General features: G+C 31.4%; 1 protein-coding gene across 2 annotated transcripts in view; it reads left to right on the top strand.

Annotated features, from left to right (window-relative positions):
• The window catches only part of LOC119066872 (MOXD1 homolog 2), an 88,614-nt gene that overhangs the window by 23,530 nt on the left and 45,579 nt on the right, over positions 1-19,505 (top strand). The window contains exon 3 of one of the 2 annotated variants that reach the window (XM_037169547.1): positions 13,125-13,165. The gene's annotated coding sequence lies outside the window, so the exon portion shown is untranslated. Of the gene's footprint in view, positions 1-13,119; positions 13,166-19,505 lie in introns of both variants that reach the window. The other variant, XM_037169546.1, reaches the window with a different exon arrangement.

The following is a 19,505-nucleotide window of genomic DNA, read 5'->3' as shown; positions in this document are numbered from 1 at the left end:
AATCCAGACAGTAATGAAACGAAACAATGTAATATTTTGTAAATGTTTTTTTTTTCCTGGCTCGGTTTTTTTTTTCGTTGAATATTTTGTATATATTTATATTCGGTTTAGTCGTGTGGTTTGGCTTTCGTAATAATATTCCAACGTTTTGTGTTGTATATCTCGTTTATTTAAAACAAAAAATTTATATATTTTATAAAAGAAGATGGAATAAAAAAAATATATTCAGTAGCATGTCGTATTCAATATGTTGTTTAAAATATCTTTTTTCTTCTTTATATTTTTTTCCCTTTCCCGAAAAAAATAATTTTTTAGCTTTATGTCTCATGCAAATTAGATATTGTTATTGAATACAAATTAACTTTTATCTCTGGCGACATCATTTTGGCAAATAAACTGAAATTCTGTGCAATTATTTTTTTCTTCTGCAAAATTTTTATTTAAAACTTCAAAGACATAACAAGCGCGGATGAAATCTAAATGACGGTTGCTTCTTTTTTTTTTGTTCATACTTTCCACGCGCGGAATATATCATCCCCAAGATTTGATAGATGATATTGTGTACGCAGTAGAGTACATACATAATAGGGTTTCAGTCGGGGGTTTCATCAAACTTTTTCTTTTAGCGATAAAAGAATTCTTATCTAATTAGATGTGATATTCTTAATTTATATTTGAAGATTGTTCTTTAAAAGATTCAAATAAAAAAATGATTTGCTTTTTCGTGCATGAGTGCCTCTCTTTGACTCAAACGAAATATTACAATTCAAAATTATTCAGAACAGTAATTTGTAAACATTTCTAAATTTCCCAAGAACCACAAACTTATATGCATTCGATTAAATTAAATAAATTACAACTGCTTTCGATGTTAATTCTGTAAATGGAAATAAAGTAAGAGGGACCATGTGTCTCATCAGGCGCGGATCCACCTATGTGCGGTCGTGGCGGTCGCCGGGGGTCAGAAGAAGATTTTTACACAGAAATTTTTTTTAAAACCAAAAGCCGTCTGGGTCAGAAACTGTTTCTCTTCTATCCGCCTGGGTCAGAGCAAAAGCTGGATCTAAAGCTCTATTGATTATTTTACTAGTCTTCATTGTCAGTACTAACAGGGAGATAATTTCGTTGAACAAATGAAAATCTAGATTTCTTTTTCTGAATTTCTGCTAACGCGAGAATGAAATACTAAAATGAAAAATCTAGATTTTCATTTGTTAAGCAATGTTAAACGGAATCACTTACAAATCATACCAACTCCCATAAAACATGTTGAAGTTTACTTTTATTTACCTGGAGTTATAGAGCAACTTGGTTCCACTGTAAAAGACAAAATGTCAAAACGGATATGAGAATTTAACACTGAACCTATTTGCGCCTTTTGCACAATCTTTCCCAAATCAGTTAGAAAAACTGCATCAGGGGATCACTCACAACGATATCAACAATAAAAGTAAGCGTTAAGCTCTTTTTTATAACAATTTTTTGTTGAAACTAATGAAGTAATAGAATCGACGTCAAATTCTTTGTTAATTCCCTAAACAATAGAAATAACAGATTAAATGATTAAGTCGAGACCTTAGTTAAAATACACATCGGAGCTGAGTAAATGTAACTGATACTATTAACCGAAATGTGATTAAGCCCTATTTCAACTTCATTCTGGTCCTTGAAAACTTCAAGACATTTTTAAAATTCTCCAAAGGACTACACCAAAAGTTTTTGTAATCCTCTGTAATTTGCATTTATCTGCTACTCTCGTTCATAGACGCTGATAGGATCCAAACGAATCGTCGCTAGTGGCTAATTATGCTTCCAATTGATATCAAAGGAATGACAACTGTATTACAAACGACAATCTTATTCATTGCCGATTAAGTGTATGTCATTAATCTTACAGCATTGATTATCGTTACACAAGAGGATTAGATTCGTCGTAGCTTCGTCATTATAATAAAATGACCCAAATCCAAATAGACACAAGTAATACTTAAGGTTAGTCAATAGAATTATCCATGTGCCTTATATCATTTTATACGAAGCGTTTTTGTCGTAAAAACAAATAGAAAATAATGAATATCTTTTTAACAACTAGTTACAGTACAACGGGGTCTTACCCAAGCCCCATAATAATGACGGGAAGCAAATGTAGAATATGTATATATCCATTAGAAAACCATTCATGTTCATATTTCTAATGTAAACAAAATTAAAACTTATTCATAAATCGATTAATCATAATAACGTTGACAATAGTTCCGAGTCGGTTTTGAACATAACACAAACTTAATTATAATAATTTATATTGATAATGAATAATCGATTAAAATGGGGGGGAGGAAAGGAACAGAAAAAACTATCCGGAAAATATTACAAATCCACTTTGTTTGATTTTTATTTTCATTTGACCCAGTTACACTGATAGGGAAAATGCAGCTTAACTGGTAATGGCAATGGTAATAAAGTAAAAAGTTTTGAATTGAAGTGTTTTTCTTGTATACAATTTCAAATTACACAATTTTGATGCAGTGCAAAAGTTTTTGAATTCATATTCGCAGCTTTTAGAGTGCGAAACCATAAATATACAGTTCGTTATTAATTGCATCGTATCTCTATCATGAGCAATGAACCATAAAGTGTACGTAATGGGAATAGCATTAATCTATTTGGTATTATGGGTTTAATCAAAAACATTTTAGAACTTTATGTATATACGTACCCGCACCGGTAGTTGTCACTTTAGCAGCAATTAGAGGAAATTTTGAGACTTGTAAGGAAATTATGTTGCAGCAATAAGTTTTGACTTTAATTGAAAGATCTTTAGGGAAGGAATGCTGATGAAATGTGTTTAAAGATTTATGAATCGAAACTGACAACATTTCAGTTTTCCTTATGCTTGCGGGTGTAATACGTACGTACAGAAAAATACAGAAGAAAGAAAGAAGAAAGAAAGAAGAAATGACAAATCTAGTTATCGAGCTTTTGATCGTTTCCTCGTTAATACTAAAACTTTTCCAAGCGGCAGGCTTATCACCATTAAACCATAAAATTTGTGTTAGAGGTTAACTCATAATCTTTTACTTCAAATGTTTTAACATGTGCCAATATTTAACATCAATATTTAACACTATCTAGGGGCCGTTCATAAATTACGTAACGCAAGAGGGGGGAGGGGGGGGTATGAGGCAAGCGTTACGGTTCTAACAAAATTGGGTCAAACTTGACCCTTTTAGCGTTACAGACCCGGGGGGGGGGGTCTGAAAAATGTTGATTTTTGCGTTACGTAATTTATGAACGGCCCCCTAGAGCTGAACGCTTATTTTTGTCAACTTAGTTAATAACAGATTTTACTATTTTAAATTGTTCAGGATTTGTTTAAAGTCTAGTTGTCTGCCTTAAATGCAAACCAAATTTAGTGTGATATTTCGACAGATATCTTGCAAATAAATGTCGAATCTCATATTAGTAGAGGCTAAGTTTAAAAGCAACATGGCGTCGACTAACTCATTAGTGTTGCCTTTATCGTCGGCGTTTGCCATTACCGTACGGATTTAGCGTTAGTGTGTGGCATTTAGCGTTTAAAAAAATCTGACGTTCTCTAATATCAACATATCATTCGTTCGAAGGTCTTAAACGGAGTTAATTTCAAATATCGCCAAAATATTTATCAAATCTAGCATTTCACCTTTCAACAAGTTGATGCAGAATCTTTTACTTCTTTTGTTTAAACAAAAAATGTATTATACTAAACGTCATAAGTCAGAGCACAGCATTTACTATTGCCGTCGCTGTCGTTAACAGACGAAATGTCGTCGTTGACAGCCGAAGTTGCAAGAAGTTCTTTCTGTTTTTCTTATAGGTCGAGTAAATAAGACATTTTTCCCCGAAATTCAAAAAATATTTTCAAACTTACAACCAGCGATAATAGCTAATTGACCGTCTTTAGGACTTCGAAAAACTACCACCAATTATCGTGGAAATTTTTTGTAATTATGAAAAACCAAAAAAAAGAATGAAAATTGCTTTAGAATTCAAATTTTTTTTTTTTGATCATCGAAGCTATTTCCGATAATTACGTTAGTATTCAGTTACAGAATAGAATAATAATTAATTTATTGTTTTTAATAATTCATTCTTTTCTTACTGTTAAAAAAGGATATCCTTTCCCTTCTTATCGATAATTATTCCATGAATAATAAAGATACAAAACGAAAAAAATGTTCTTGTAATTTTCCGTCGATTGATATGATAAACCATAAATAATTCAAATAATTTATTTTTGTCACTTTCCGTTTTTTTTCAGTCTTTCCTCTAACATCCTTCCAATTAAAACTTATTGTAATTTATTTATGTGCGACCAAGAAAAAACAGAATAATTTCTTTTTATGAACCGAGGCACTGAATAAAATATTAAAATAAAAAAAAGTGAAAACGTTAATTTATTCAATTTATTTATAGTCATTCAATGAACATTAATTGTACGAGTAAATGGGAGATTATGCTGGTTTCATATTTTCATCTATTGTCATTCATATTGAATTTTGGGTATATGAAAGGAAGAGTCACTTATTATGCTATATGTTCCGACTGCACACAAATGTATATATACACTCGAATAGCTGCATAATATAACATGCAGCAAGAGAAAGAGAGTTTGAATGCTCATTAATTGTCATTGTTATTGAGTTCATTTCATTGCATTTGATGGGTTCGGGTTGGTAGCGAAATAATGAAATGCAATTTCTTTATATTCCCATATATACCTTACATTGTCAACTTTTATCTCTCTTTTTTCGTCATTTTGTCGCAGCATTATACTTTGAAGTATATGGCGAAAAATAATGGCCATAGAAACAAAGTGAACAAATATTTGAAATTGTTGTACGACAAACCTATAAAAACAAAATGCTGCTGAGCTTGTTAAAAACATTTTTTTTTAAACATCCAAACACACCAGCTAGTTACACACAAAACGCGGAGCATACATTATATCTCTTTTCTCTATAGATAAGTATACATAAAAAAAGATGATTTATCTCCCAAGACCTACCAGCCAAGTTTTCTGGTGTGTGGTGTACGTTGAGGTGCAATAAAGTTACTCTTTTAGTCTTTTGCTTTTCCACATTGAACGTTCAAATAAAACTTTTATAATGCGCATACACTGTGTGCATATCATAAAGCAGCTTCTTGATTCATCAACTCACGTACACACATCTTATACTCACATATTATTATATAATCCAACTATGTGAATATATCGTGGCAACATATTATAACCTCAATGTAACCTATTATAATAATCCGTCTTTATGTTTTGTAGGAAGAAAAAAAAACGAATTCTTCGTTATACGGTTTTATTCTCTGTGTACGCGATAACTTTCCTAGTGCTCAATATTTATAACAATAGAATTATTTCTGTGTTCATTTTTTTTCTTATTATTATTATAGCTCGAACAATTTTGTATTCTAAACCTCATAATTTATAAATTCCCTGTTGCATAAATATATATACATATATATAGGTGGAGGTGCGCACTTCTTATTTACTTTAAAGTATTGAAAATGGAACATACCTTGAAACTATATTTTTTCCATGTTTTTTTAGCACACGAAAAAAAAGAATTTAAATTTTATAAATCATAAAAACGATGTGTATAATATACCTTTGGTGCATGAACCGACAGATTCCAAACTGCATGGAAAACGAACATAAAACACCACCACCATGTGTTATTTTGTATAAACAATGGTTCAGTCTTTGGAAGGTGTAAATTGCAAAACGTGACACGATTTTATCTTGATGTATAAAATTATTCCCGATGTGTTGTTAGTATTTATTTATACAATTTTTTTTTTGCTTCATAAACTATGAAAGCGTACAAAGTCTCAGCACTTTCTTGCATAATGTACTATTATCCAACTTCGGATGCAATGTGCATGTAATGGAAGAAACAATAACCACAAACAATATTGGTATGGAAGTTTTTTTTTCGCTCTTTCAAAAAGCGATTATTTCACATATATAACGTATAAATCGTATGCAAGTTGTGCACATAGTTCGACTTTTTGTTCTCGTACAAAAGAAATCAAGGGGAATTGGTTCGCTTGCATTTTATATGTACGTATTCACACTGCAAATCATTTCGTGACACAGCAGACCCATTTTATGCTTATGGCACTTTCGAGACTCAACAACAATTGTATTATAACAAAATTTTACGAAAATTCAATAACAATGCAACAGAATGGGGATGATTTTCAATATAACATGAATTTATAAATTTGAAGCTATCTGCTGTTGTCAATATGTCAGAGGTTATGAATAGCGTTGAAGTATTTTCTATTCGCTTCAGGCATTTTTCGTTACTTTTTTTTATATATATATTTGCCATAATAGCTTAGACAATGTATTTATAGACATTGACAATGATACGAAAGGCTTATACATTACCGCTGATTGAAGACATCGACAAACGGGACGCATTTAATAGATGAAATTTTTCTTGAGTGAAAATTTGCCACCACGACGAATTTGAGCGACTGAAGCGATTTTTTTCGATCCCATTTCTATTGATGTCAATGAAGTAACAGTAAAATGCAAATTTCGTTGATGGCATTTCACTAAAAATTAGTGCTTCCAGAAGAAGTACCGTGACATTATGAAAGAAAAAAATTGAGGCTGCAACTAGAACTAGGGCCTAATCGGTAAAACAATTAGCAGTCAGGATTTTTTATCAGTAAAATAACATTTCGACTGCTAGAGTAGTCTTACTGAGTGTTCCATCTGGTCTAGTTGATGGAAATCTGTTACTTCTTTTGTTAAAAAAAACTGTACAAAATCTATGACTTCATTAGATATAACCACATTCTGCTATAAATATGAAAAGATAACAGCCATAGCTCATCATTTACTACTGCCAATGTCGTTAACAGATGACTAGTCTTTCCTTATAACTTGCATTAGTTCACTGATTCTAACTTTACCTACTGGAATGTCAGTGTTAGTTCAGGGTTTCTAGAAACCTTTCCAACTTGAAAGAATAACATTATCAGGGACAACCTTTAGGGGACAACTCAATTGATTATATCCAGGTAAATGTCGCATTCCGCGAGTCCCTTCTGCATCCGTTTTATCTTTTTTTCACAATCTTGTAATCGCCTTGTTGACAAATCGATATTTGTTGGCATCGTGCATTACGCAATCTTTCTTCGACGAAGGGTGTAAAATCTGTTTACCATAATGTAAATGATTGTTTGTATGGGCGCAGTTGTATAAGATAAAATGGTCTGTCTGCACATCTGCCTATCACGATGACGAAAGTGTTTTGCTATATGACTGTTTCGTGGTTGAATAGATTTACGGTAACATTTTCTATGAAAGTAATGTTGCTAATGATTGCATTAAAGTGGGATTTACTTAAGAAAAATTAATAAATTTCCTAATTCACATAAGTAGAATAGGAAATTGCTATTGTCGATATTTGTTATGCAAATGAATAAATTTTCTTTCAATTTCAATCCATTATCCCAAAATACTTTCCCATCCAAATTCTGTTGATTTTTTTTTTCACTTATGTATCCCACAAAAAACCAAATCACTTACTGTGGTCAGAGCTCAGAACGCAAACGATCGATTGAGTCTATTTATTTTTATTTATAAAATATTACACAAAAATACAATTCGAAGCGGTCGTCATGCCATATTGAATGCGTATAATATTGGTTGATGGTTCCACAACCGAAAATGTATTATTTATGATATCGACATACATATATGAGTGTGTTATTTCGTATATTATATATGCCATTGACGCCCTTTCTTATAATATTTTATTTATGAGTTATATGTGTTAAATAAGATATTTAATCAAAGTTTTCTAACTTGAGCCAAACAAGAACTGATTGGTTGGTTTTTTTCATCTTCAACCGACGCAGATGTTTTAAAAATGTTAAAAGGAAAAAAGTTTTTTTTCGGATGACAAAAGAACATCGCTACATATCGATAGTTGATGCTATTTTTGTATATATATATGTGTATACGCTACACCTAAGCCATACATTATATCCACAAGAAAACATAATGTAACATACAACGAATCGAGTAAACATTTAAAGTTGCCATAGTGGAAGGCACAACACGAAAGGAGAGGAAGAAAAAAATTGGAATGTGGACATTATTTTGATACACATATTGAAAAATGTATAACCTAAAATGTAATATGAAATGTGAAAAGTAAAAAAAAAAACCTTTGCTATGTTATGTGACAAAAGAACGAAACTCTTCTATTGTTGGATTTTACACAATTGAGCGAGGAAGATTAAAGTTGAAGATTAAAATTTTGAGATATGCTTTGTTCAGGTTTATGATAAACGTTCTCCACATACGAAATGAAAAATCTGCTTTTTTACGCTGTTGCCCATAGGATAATTCCGAACCGATGTTTAACGAACTGGTATATGCTACACGTTAAAATATATACTGGAGTGTGTATGGAAAAAGTATTGCTTTTTCGTGCATAAATACATGGAATCGTATGAACAATTTGTTTTTGTTCATTTTCGGAATGTTTATGTTGTTCACTTTGATGCACTCTTATTATTCGTTACAATGGCATCGCTATTTATTAAACAAATCGAGAATTGATCTTTTTTTGTTGTTCTTTTTAAATATTAAACGAATCGCAGTCGAAAACTTGGCACGTTAAATCATGTAGTGATGCGATGATCACTAGACTGTCATTAAAGCGTAGACTGGTAAAATATAAATCACATCAATTAAAATGATAGGAGTTTAATCGATAATCCCCTGTACAATACATATATTCAGTCTACTGTTGAGCTCAACGATGCTCCGGATTTCAGTTCATTTTTCAAAATACTAATATGGGAATTATTGTCAATGAAAGCGGAAAATTCATATTTTTTTCTGTCCACTGGAGTATTGCTGAATTGTTCAATGAAATGACGTTTGAGAGGTGAAAAGTCATAAATTATTTTTAAGACTTAAATTTCAATTATGGAGCCACTATGGAGTGGTAATTAAAAGATTATTTTTATTAGAAATATGTGCCTCGGACATTAAGGCTGAATGACCCAAGTCAAAGGCTCACTTTTAGTAAAGATATCCACGCTGTTTACTTGCTACGAGTTTCTAAACCAGACAATCAAACTAATATCGTCGTCGAACTAATGAATTGCTGTTTCAGGCTTTACTGATTTTAGAAGTTACTATTGTCGACAACGTTGACAAAAATAAGCGATGAGTTCTGGCCAATTTTCTCTGGCATATAGAAGAAGAAATATCCCATCTAGTCGTCTATTAATTGAACTCAGATCACTCCACAATGAGCGATTAGATTCTTGAAAGGGGACATGTCCTCTAGCGAATCTGGGACATGTCCCCTTTCTGCTTTTAATCATTCATATAAGAAAATGCAAATTGCTGCAGAGCTGTTGCAGGCGACAGGTCATGTGTTATTGACAGATCTAACGAATATAGGCGATTACCCTTAGGTCAATGCGATGTTTAATAGACAAATGCATGTTGAAACTAATGAAGTAATAGATTTTCTATAAATATTTAAAAAAATACTTGAATCAAAAGAAGTAATAGATGTCGTTATTATAATCGTATCCCCAACATCTAACACGAAAGTCGACGGCGCCCTTGTCCGAACTGTGCACTTCCTAAAAATGTTCTACGCAACTATCAGTCCAATTATAAAATGTTTTATGAGCAACAGAAATATAAAAAATACATTTTTGTGGCTACAGAAAATTGATAAAGTTAGCAATTAATGTACGTTTTGAACTACCTGGAAACCATTAAGCTATAGACAGGTTAATAGTTTTATTTATCAGTTCTGCTGCTGTAAATTTTCGAGAGAAAAAAAATGAGATAACTACACAGGTAGTAAACGGATCCAGGTGTGTATAGGATTTCTATGGAACAAAATGCTCAATTAAAATCTGGCAACATTTTACGAAATTAATTTATGTTTTAGGATGTCATTCGCTGCGTTATAAATTTTCTATTTTAATTTCTAAATTATTTCCACGAGCGATATTTCAACGCTACCTCAAAATTAGTTCGTAATTTGATTGGCATTAAACCCCCGGCACTGTTGTGAAATTTCCTCAAAACAGAAATTTATGTCACGACACGTTCGTCTTTCCCATGTCTTTCTCTGTATATTTAAAAAAACAACACATCCATTTTGAATGGTTTTTACCTAAAATAACTATACTTTATTATTTATGACTGGAATGAATGTTAGAGAGATATTGTTTATTTTTATTGGAAATATAAATTTGTCCCTACAATGGATATGGATATTTGTTTTACAATTTTGTTATTTAACGACTTGACATTTGAAAAACCGACTATACACAGTATTATTCCCTACCAACCAAGAAGCATTTTTACATTATGTATGGTTAGTAATATATCTATTTATACAAAAAGGATATTATATACAGAAAATGAAGAGTGTCAACAATGAATATGGATATAACCCAAAAAATATGAATAATCTTTCTTTCATACAAAACCACATTTACACATGAAAAAACAACCTCCTATACAGAAAACCGTTTTCATATATGAAAATACAATAAAGCGTGAAATGGTTTCCGTTTTTAATGTTTTCGGCTTCTTCAAAAAATATTGTTCTAATTTTTCTGAAATGGAATAAAAAACACAGAACAACATTCCATATGATGAGGCAGGCAGTAATGCAGAGGGAGGATCATTTTACCATATATTTTTATAAGGAAATTTAATGAGAAAAAAAAGTTGCATGAAATTATGTAACATCCCTTTTGCATTTTGATTTATGTGAAGAAAAGAAATTGATTAGATTCATTAATTAAGTCGCATTGAAATTAGTTTCAGTTCGGGGTTTTTTTTTCTACTGTCTAGACAGTTTCATTAGAACTTTTTTTTTTTGTTATTGTAATTTTCATAAAAATTTCTTCCAATAAACTTTTATATTTACATTACGATTAAATCGAGCGAGTCCATCGCCTTCGTCATCCATTCCATAAATTATGTAAAATTTTCATTAAATTTCTGTCTAATATGTTTGCATGTAAAACATGGCCAAAGTTATACATCAAATTTATTACAAGCGCTTCTTCTTCTTCTGCCTCCTCCTAGAAAATACATTAAATACAATTTCATTAAGTATCTACAGCGTTCCTTTTAATCACACTCTAATAATTTTAGTTTTTAAGTGGATTGCAATTTCCGAATGACTTGAGAGAAACTTTCCCGTAATGGTGAAACGCAGACTCGCATATTGTAAAATGGTGTATAAGAAGTAATACCACAAGAGATGGGAGTTTAAATTTCACACAATATGTGTGTATGTTGTACTATATACACATTTAACACTGCGAATAATTTAGTTAACATAAACAAGACTTCCGTGTCGTACAAGTAAGTAAGTACTTCCCTTTAAATAAATATTTATTGGTTATTTATTGGCATGGAAAATTTAAAGTAGCGTATCGTAAAGATGTTTCGGGTTCTTTTTTCTTCTTCTTCATCTTAAATTTTACGACGACGTAAGTGTTTTTCTCAGTTTGATTATGTTCGGAATTTTACAAGCAGATGGATTTTGTCACGAATTCAATGGAATAAAAATGTGATAATTGCTCATCGGGAACAGTTTTGTTTGATGTTTATTTAACCTAATTGGACCTATAGGGTTTAAAAAAATAAATAAAACATTTCTCAACGGTTAGGTATATACCTGCAGTTAATAACGTTGATGTAACGAAATCGATTGTTCTTTTTTTTAGATCGGTTCGCTAACATTGGTGTTGTGAAATAAGTCACGAGGTACCAAAGTTGCATTCCATTGATTTGTTTATTAGACGAAACGAAAATACTGAGTAAATTCTCAGCTGTGAATTGCTTATGAATAATTTATTCGAAAGTTTTATGTAAAGTTTGGAATTTTTTTACTGATTCTATTGGGTGACGCAGCATTTTCGAATGTCTAAATTGTCTAGACATTTGGTATTGTTGCCATTGCAAACATAAACAAATAAAATCGACAATATTTCGTTAATGCAAATAAACAGCATTGATGATTCTGTTAGTGTGTTTCTTTCTCGTTGCTTTTTTTTTATCGAATTGTGTAGACAAGAATATTATGTTCGTTGTAAAAGCAAAGAAAATCACAAGTTCGTTGATTGTAAAAAAAAAGAGTAAACAAACAGAATAGCAAGTAATTGTAAAAAACCAAACCACTCCGCACTTAATTATTTATCGAATGGTTGTTGTTCTTTATGTGGTATACATAATTGACGTAGTAAAACTACCAAAGACATGAGCACAGTGTATGCTCCTTTTTGAACACATCCAGTCTAAATGCTTCCATTTTACATTATTTTAAACACATTTTGCTATATGATGTGTGCTTGCCCTCCTTTAATTAAGGGTAATCAAGAAGCCATTTCACTCCACTATAATTTTCTATAAATAATTTATAGCTGAATGAAGCACATAAAATCTAATTTATAACTATAAACATAAGCCGTGTAAGCGCATAAAACATTAAGCTATTTTGTGGCTCAGAAATGCATTAAAGATATAAGTAGAAAATTATGAAAAGTTCATTACACTCGGTAACTATACTACTGAAAAGTACTCCATAGTGCATTTTTGTGATGATTTTCCATCAGTTTAACCGTGGTTCCTCAAGAAAATGAAGATGAAGTACAACTTTTTTTCTTTCGTAATACTATAGGTAGAACATATATATATCAACATTAACCCGGCTCGGCGTATAGATATACTGTATATGATATTATACAGACAAAAATGTTAAATGCCTGGACAGGTATTTTTGTTATTATTTTGTCGGTTATAATTTTTTTTATTCTTTAATTTCTGTTGCTTCTTTGCTTGGCGGCAACTTCTTTGTATTTTATATATATATGTGTCTTGTCACTTCATTTTAATGAATATTAAAGATTTGCATTAATTTACTTTCTTAATGAATATTCATTTAAATATTCTACCGATGAATAAAAGGATGGAGTTAATATAGAATAATTGTATTACTTAAAATATCATTCATAATTGAGTGTGGTTTTTTTTTTTCGTTTCAGATTAGTCCACACGTATAAACACTTCAGCACAAGGTTCGGAATAAAGGTAATTTTATAAGTTTTGTATTTTATTATATATACAGCGGTTATACGAATGAAACATTTACTTTTAAATACATCAAATAAATAATAACACTTTCGGTTTATTTAATGTTGAATTCTTTTGTAGTTTTACGGAAATGCATTACTTTAATGCAGTTGTTCAAAGTGAGAATTTACTGAATTAATTTTTTTTGTAGTTTGAACATCCAGCTCTTTTTTTTGCTATTATAAAATACTTAGTTACAGTGGTTGAGAAATGCCTGATTAAAGATGTTGAGAAACTACAAGGTTTCATAATGATACTGAGCCATCATGATTACACAGATTCACAGAGATTGATTTATAACTATTTTACTAACATGTGCCTAAATAGAAATTTTGCGCAATATAAGAGAAAATTGACAGCCCGAGGCGATGCCGAGGTTGGCAACACATCGTATACGCAAAGTTCTAGTTTAGGCAGAAGTTATATTAGCAACAAAATTTTATGTACTGTACAGGAATTACAGAATTAGTTCCTTTTCCTCTATTCTATCTCAACTATACCGATAGATTCACTGAAAGATGTCGCTGCAACAACGCCAACAAAGTCAACAGAAAAATAATTAATTTTTAACGGATGTTAGTCAAATAAAATGTACATGACCGCTATAGTCCAGCAAACATCAAACATATGTATGTACTTTACGACGGCATTTTATTTCCCTAAAATCCGTCTAGTAAAAAATTAATTTTAATGCAGCGACATCTTCCAGTGAAATAGTTGAATCACACTCTATCGGTAAAGTTGAGATAAAATTCAGAATAGAGAACTGATGCCGTAATTCCTCAGGAGCCTTTGTTGTGAAAAATGTTCCAACTTCTTTTTCATCTCGGTCAACCAATAACTATTCTTGGCCAAAAATTATTCACTAAGTTTTACGAACTGAAAATACAATATCTTTCGAATATCTTTAGCTCAGATCAGATGAACGGATACGCTTCACACAGCACATTATTTAATCTAACCGTTTGCAATGGTAAAATGTATAATGATTTAATCATTAATTCTACTACTTCCTTTGTTAAAAATTTGATCCAAAATCTTTTACTTCATTGTTTTAACACAAATTTTTCTATAAAAATACCACTTAATTAGAGCTCAGCGTTGTTATCTACATCAGATGAAATAATTTTATTATTATTACAACAGCCACTCCTTGAAGCAGAGCCTCTCTATATTAAAAATCAAAACCAATTTTAACCACCAAGTGAGCAAAATAATTCTATTTTCGTAATTGTTTTTATCGCCCTACATAATATTTATGGACTGCTCTGCGAAAAAAAAGGTAATCAACCTAAAAACCCTCTGATCCAAATCGCTAAACCAACCTTTCAAAGATTAATCCCCACTTATTGGTAATAAATTCTGCCAAACAAAAATGTCAAAAAAAGTGAGAGTAAAATTTTTGTACCCTCATGTCGTCTATAATTTATAATTTCAATCAAGACCATTTTATATGCTGGGCGGTATCAGCTTGCAACGAAAATATTGTCGTGGTGGTTTTAATGTTGTTTTCTGTAACATTTATTTCGATTACGGATCTATGCGGTTGTACAGTGTAATGTATAACGAGAATGCCTTGCGGCTCTGTTAAACTCTATCCGACAGGGGTTAAACATTCTGATGTTAGTTGTCTGAACAATGTTTTCAGTCAAATTTCATTTCCCATTTTCTGAAATAATTAAAAGTTTCGAAATTGGAAAATTAGTAACGTGTTTGGGCTGTTTTGTGCTTCACTAACGTAAAAGTAGCTCGAATGTAATCGAAAATACAATTCGTTTATTGTATTAACAGAATCAGCTAATATGTTTTAACTATGTTAGTACACACTCTGTTTGCTGCCACACAATTTGGTAAAATAAGCTTTCAATGGGAAAGTTAAATGAAATATCACATTGTTTGATACATAGAAAACAGGTAATTACGCCGTCAAAATATTGTATTATGCGAACGCAAGAGTTTTTTTATGTGCTTCGATCATCGAAACAGTACAATATAATTGATAATATCGCAGTTCAGGAAGTACAAACAAGAAACATAATCGAAATTAATTAAAACAGAAAATAAAAGTTAGAATGCGGATCAGATGTTAACCTTTTATTGACGATAAGCGTGTCGGTTTAATTATAATATCTATTACATCTTTTGATCTAAGTGATTTCAAAAATTTGATTCAAAATCTTCTACTTCATTCAGTGTGAACATCATTTGACTGTATATAAGCTGGCAATTCTAGCAGTCATCGCTTATTTATGTCGTCCATGTGGTTAACAGATGATAATGATACAGCTGAGTGGCAACTATCGCTTATTAGCGTTTAGGCTTTCTGATATGAAATAAAGTCTCCCTAACCATTTACGGAGCAATGGGCTTTGGCCGACGTTTCATCTAGCCAAATCAATTTAAAGTCAAATGAGGTAACGGTCTCTTAAAAAAAATCGGGAACAAGAGCAAAAGATTCATAATTATATTAGTGATATAGTTGCCATCTGTCAGTGTTTATGGAAGGTTAAATATAGCCACCTCATTTTAGCTCTGCTCATTGAACCTAATAATCCCTGACAGCACAAAATATCTTTCCGTTAAATTACTAAAAACAGATATGTTCAACAAAAATAACTCATTCGCGTAAAATGACCGTAAAATCCTTTGCCTCATCTCCCACATAAATATTTTTTTCCATCCAATTTACGACAAAAATTAAATTAAATTAAAATCATCATCAACAACTGTCACACAGTTGATTTTATCCAATAAATCTATTTGAAAACATGCGGATCCAACTGAATAGACATTGTGGTTTTCTAAAAACATGAAAATTAGAAAACAAGCCCGACAAATTACGAACCAATTTTCTTATTATGACATTTCCCCCTAGCATAAATTTTTGAACGAAATGCTTCGGATGCGCGCTGTAATGATTCTATCTTGATGGGTAAAATGGGTAGAAACATATTTTATAATTAGAGACGACAAGTGCATAATTTAGTTTAGATGGAACACAATACAAATAACGGCTGTCTGTGTGTGGGGGATTTTTAGCTAAATTTGAAAATAAAATGGAAAAGAACAACATGAAACGATGAGCAAAAGTGTTTTCGTTTGGGATTAAATTTGGTTTTTAGTAAAATGTTTCATTGCTATGGAAATCTGTAAATTTGTAATTAAAATAATGGAATTATAAATTGCAGCACAAGCACGAAAGGTTTTAAGATAATTTTCGGTGGTAATCGACGGATAATTATTTTCTACATTAAGTTTCATTAGGTCTAAGTTTCCTTCAAGATTGCACAGCCTGAGGTCGACCAACCTCTGGTGCACTTCTGTCAGTCTAGGAATAAATGAATGAATCAGTGAAAATAGTTTGCCTGTATATTGAAATCAGTTCAAATCGAAATAACGTTTCTCATGTCTTCTTCTGTAAAAAAACTATATTCAATTTCACCAAGAAAAGCAACAAAACAAATTGTAAGATGCTGCAGTGAATTGTGGCAGAATAAATAAAAATAGGCCAAAAGCACTGGGAATTTCGAGCAAAATTGTGTGTTAGTGTGTATGCTGACGAACGACTATAGAGACAGTGAAATGTCACCACAAATCGAGAAGCAACGAAATATGAAATTCAATTTTAAATCCTTTTCCGTTTTATTCACTCAGATTCGTAAGTTTAGTAGCAGTTTAGCAAATAAAGTTCGATGTGAGTTATCCGAAGGCGAATTCAAAATTGAATCCGTATACTAAGAGTTAAGCAAATGAATTGGTCGTCAATCTTGAATTCTTCGAATAATGACCACCCCTTTTCATTGTGCACTGATGCACAGTTATTACAAAAAAAAAATTCCAGTCCAAAATCCAGAAATAATCTCAGAAATGAATTCAATTGTCTGATTCTAATGTATATAATCCTCGCGACGCTGTTTGTTCACATTGCAGCATGTGTACGAATCCAACGGTGACACTGCCATTCATCATCCATCTGAACACAAAGCTACAAATTCACTCCCAGTCCACGTTGCTGCTGATTAAAATTATTGGCATTGCTCGAAGCATATACATAATAATGTACTGTACCATGTCTTTATTAATATATCTTGCAATATTCAACCATTGAATTTGAATACAGACACAAAGTATGGATAATATACTAAACACTCAACGGTAGTAGTATATATACGTACGCAGAGAACTCAAACTCAAATTCAATCTATGCATGTAACTGTTTGAAAATTCAAGTCTTACAAAGCTCTAAATGAGATCACGAATAAAGTATTTAGTATATATGCACATATAGAAGTATAACAGGAGTGATGTTCCATTATACATTTTGTTATATGTAGCAGAGAAGAAGCTTCAAACGTAAGATGGTTAAACCTTTATATTTGAACATGTCGTATTTAAGCACCAATCCGACGCAAAACTAATTTATTTCAAGCATGGAACTTTTAGTTACATGCACCTGAGTACCTAGCAGCTACATTAATCTTAACTGGGAAGAAATGTTTCAAATAAAAATCGATTAAAAAATATGTTAGGTAGAGAAGAATATATCACATGTAATACCAATGGGAAACACTGAAAACCGAACACAAAAAAAAGAACGAACATCTGAGTTTTGTAACATAATACGTATAACATAAATGGTCTCACTGAGTCTTTACGTAACATCTCTATATAAAATTAGAAAATTTATGTTCCAGCTCGTTATCGAACCGTTGGTTCGTTAAACCACAAACATTGCTTGATTCTGTATTTCACCTTTCCGGTGTACAAATGTAAAAGTCCCATTCGTAAAGTCCCCATAACCTAGCCTACTCTACTAAATATTCCCACTTTTTTTTTAAACTCTAATAACTTACATTTTATTGGACATCAGCCAGATAGGTTAAAATTGATTTTTCGTTTATTTTTTTTTATTCCTACCCGCACATCATTCGGTCCTTATCTCTTTTGCTATACACATTTTATATGGTTAGACCTCGCGGGCTTTTGTTGTGTTCTTTTTTTTCTTCTTTTTTCTATTGGAACCAGGAAACATGAACATAAATAGAATAAAGACACAATCTAAATTTATTGTGTCAATAAAATATGGATTTTTCTAGTTTTTTGTGTTGTTTTACACAAAGAATGAAGAGTGATGCATATATTATTTTGTAGAAAATAATAATGTTCTAATAAAAATGCTTTTAGAACCCGTGTAAACTTCATGGTTTTTTATGTAAATGCTGATAAATAATTGGTGCTACCAATCAGTATAGATTTACATAATTATAGGTTTTTATGGCTTCGTGGCGGGATTTCTTTTTTCCAACCATGTGAAATGTATTAATATAATTTGAGTTGAAGCGTAGAATGAATTATGAATTGTTGAGGTAGGACCGGGACCCGACCATACATAATTTCTTAATTAATCGATTAGGATAATTCGAATATATTCTCTTTTTTTTCTCGTTCAGACGAAGATGTTATACTTAAACTGTTTAACAAGTTTTTGATGGCATTATAATTGTTATGTTACCTTCTTGAACGTCTAAATACCGCAGAAGTCTGTCTGATTTAAAATATGGAATCTTCGACTATCCGTAGATGTTCTTTCTTGTTTATTTTATTTATTTTATTTAACATTAAAAAATTATCGTAGCAATAAAAAAATGACTTGCTTCAGGTGCCCGAGACAAACCACTTAAAACGAATACACTCGACACGAATAAATATCTATAGAAATGTAAAACGCCAGATGTAAATCGGGAATATATATATATACGAAACGACCACCATTTTGCTCTCAGACCGAATAATGTCAATAAAATTGACTACTGAAATTATTACAAAATATGCCGACCGAAAATGTTTTAAATTTAATTCTTCGCAATTCATTTCACGCCTTCGGCTAACATTAACAACTTTTCTGTGTTCTCCTTAATTATATTTCTACTCGATTTTTGTTATATATTCGTTTTTTGTCGCCATAATTTGTGCACTGGAAATCACTTGGAATATCACGCAACATGACTCACATTTTCATGTACCGGTTATATATATAGTTTATATGAAATGTCGTTACCGATTTACATACTAACATATCATGTGAAATGACTCAGTAATGTAAATTTTGCAAAACCACAACGTTCTCTGAATCGTACCTTAGCATTATACCTAATTACATAGTTGTGCATTTGCATGAATGCCGGAAAATTAAAAAGCAACCAACAGATGTTATTAATATTTTTCAACAACTGACACAAACTGTATAAATGTAGTGACATTTTTGGCATATTTATTTTATACGCTGCGCCGTATATAT

Source organism: Bradysia coprophila, chromosome IV (assembly GCF_014529535.1).
Source record: "Bradysia coprophila strain Holo2 chromosome IV, BU_Bcop_v1, whole genome shotgun sequence".
NCBI lineage: Eukaryota > Metazoa > Arthropoda > Insecta > Diptera > Sciaridae > Bradysia > Bradysia coprophila.
Note: the sequence above shows the minus strand (reverse complement) of the source record. Positions and strands in the feature narration are given on the sequence as shown.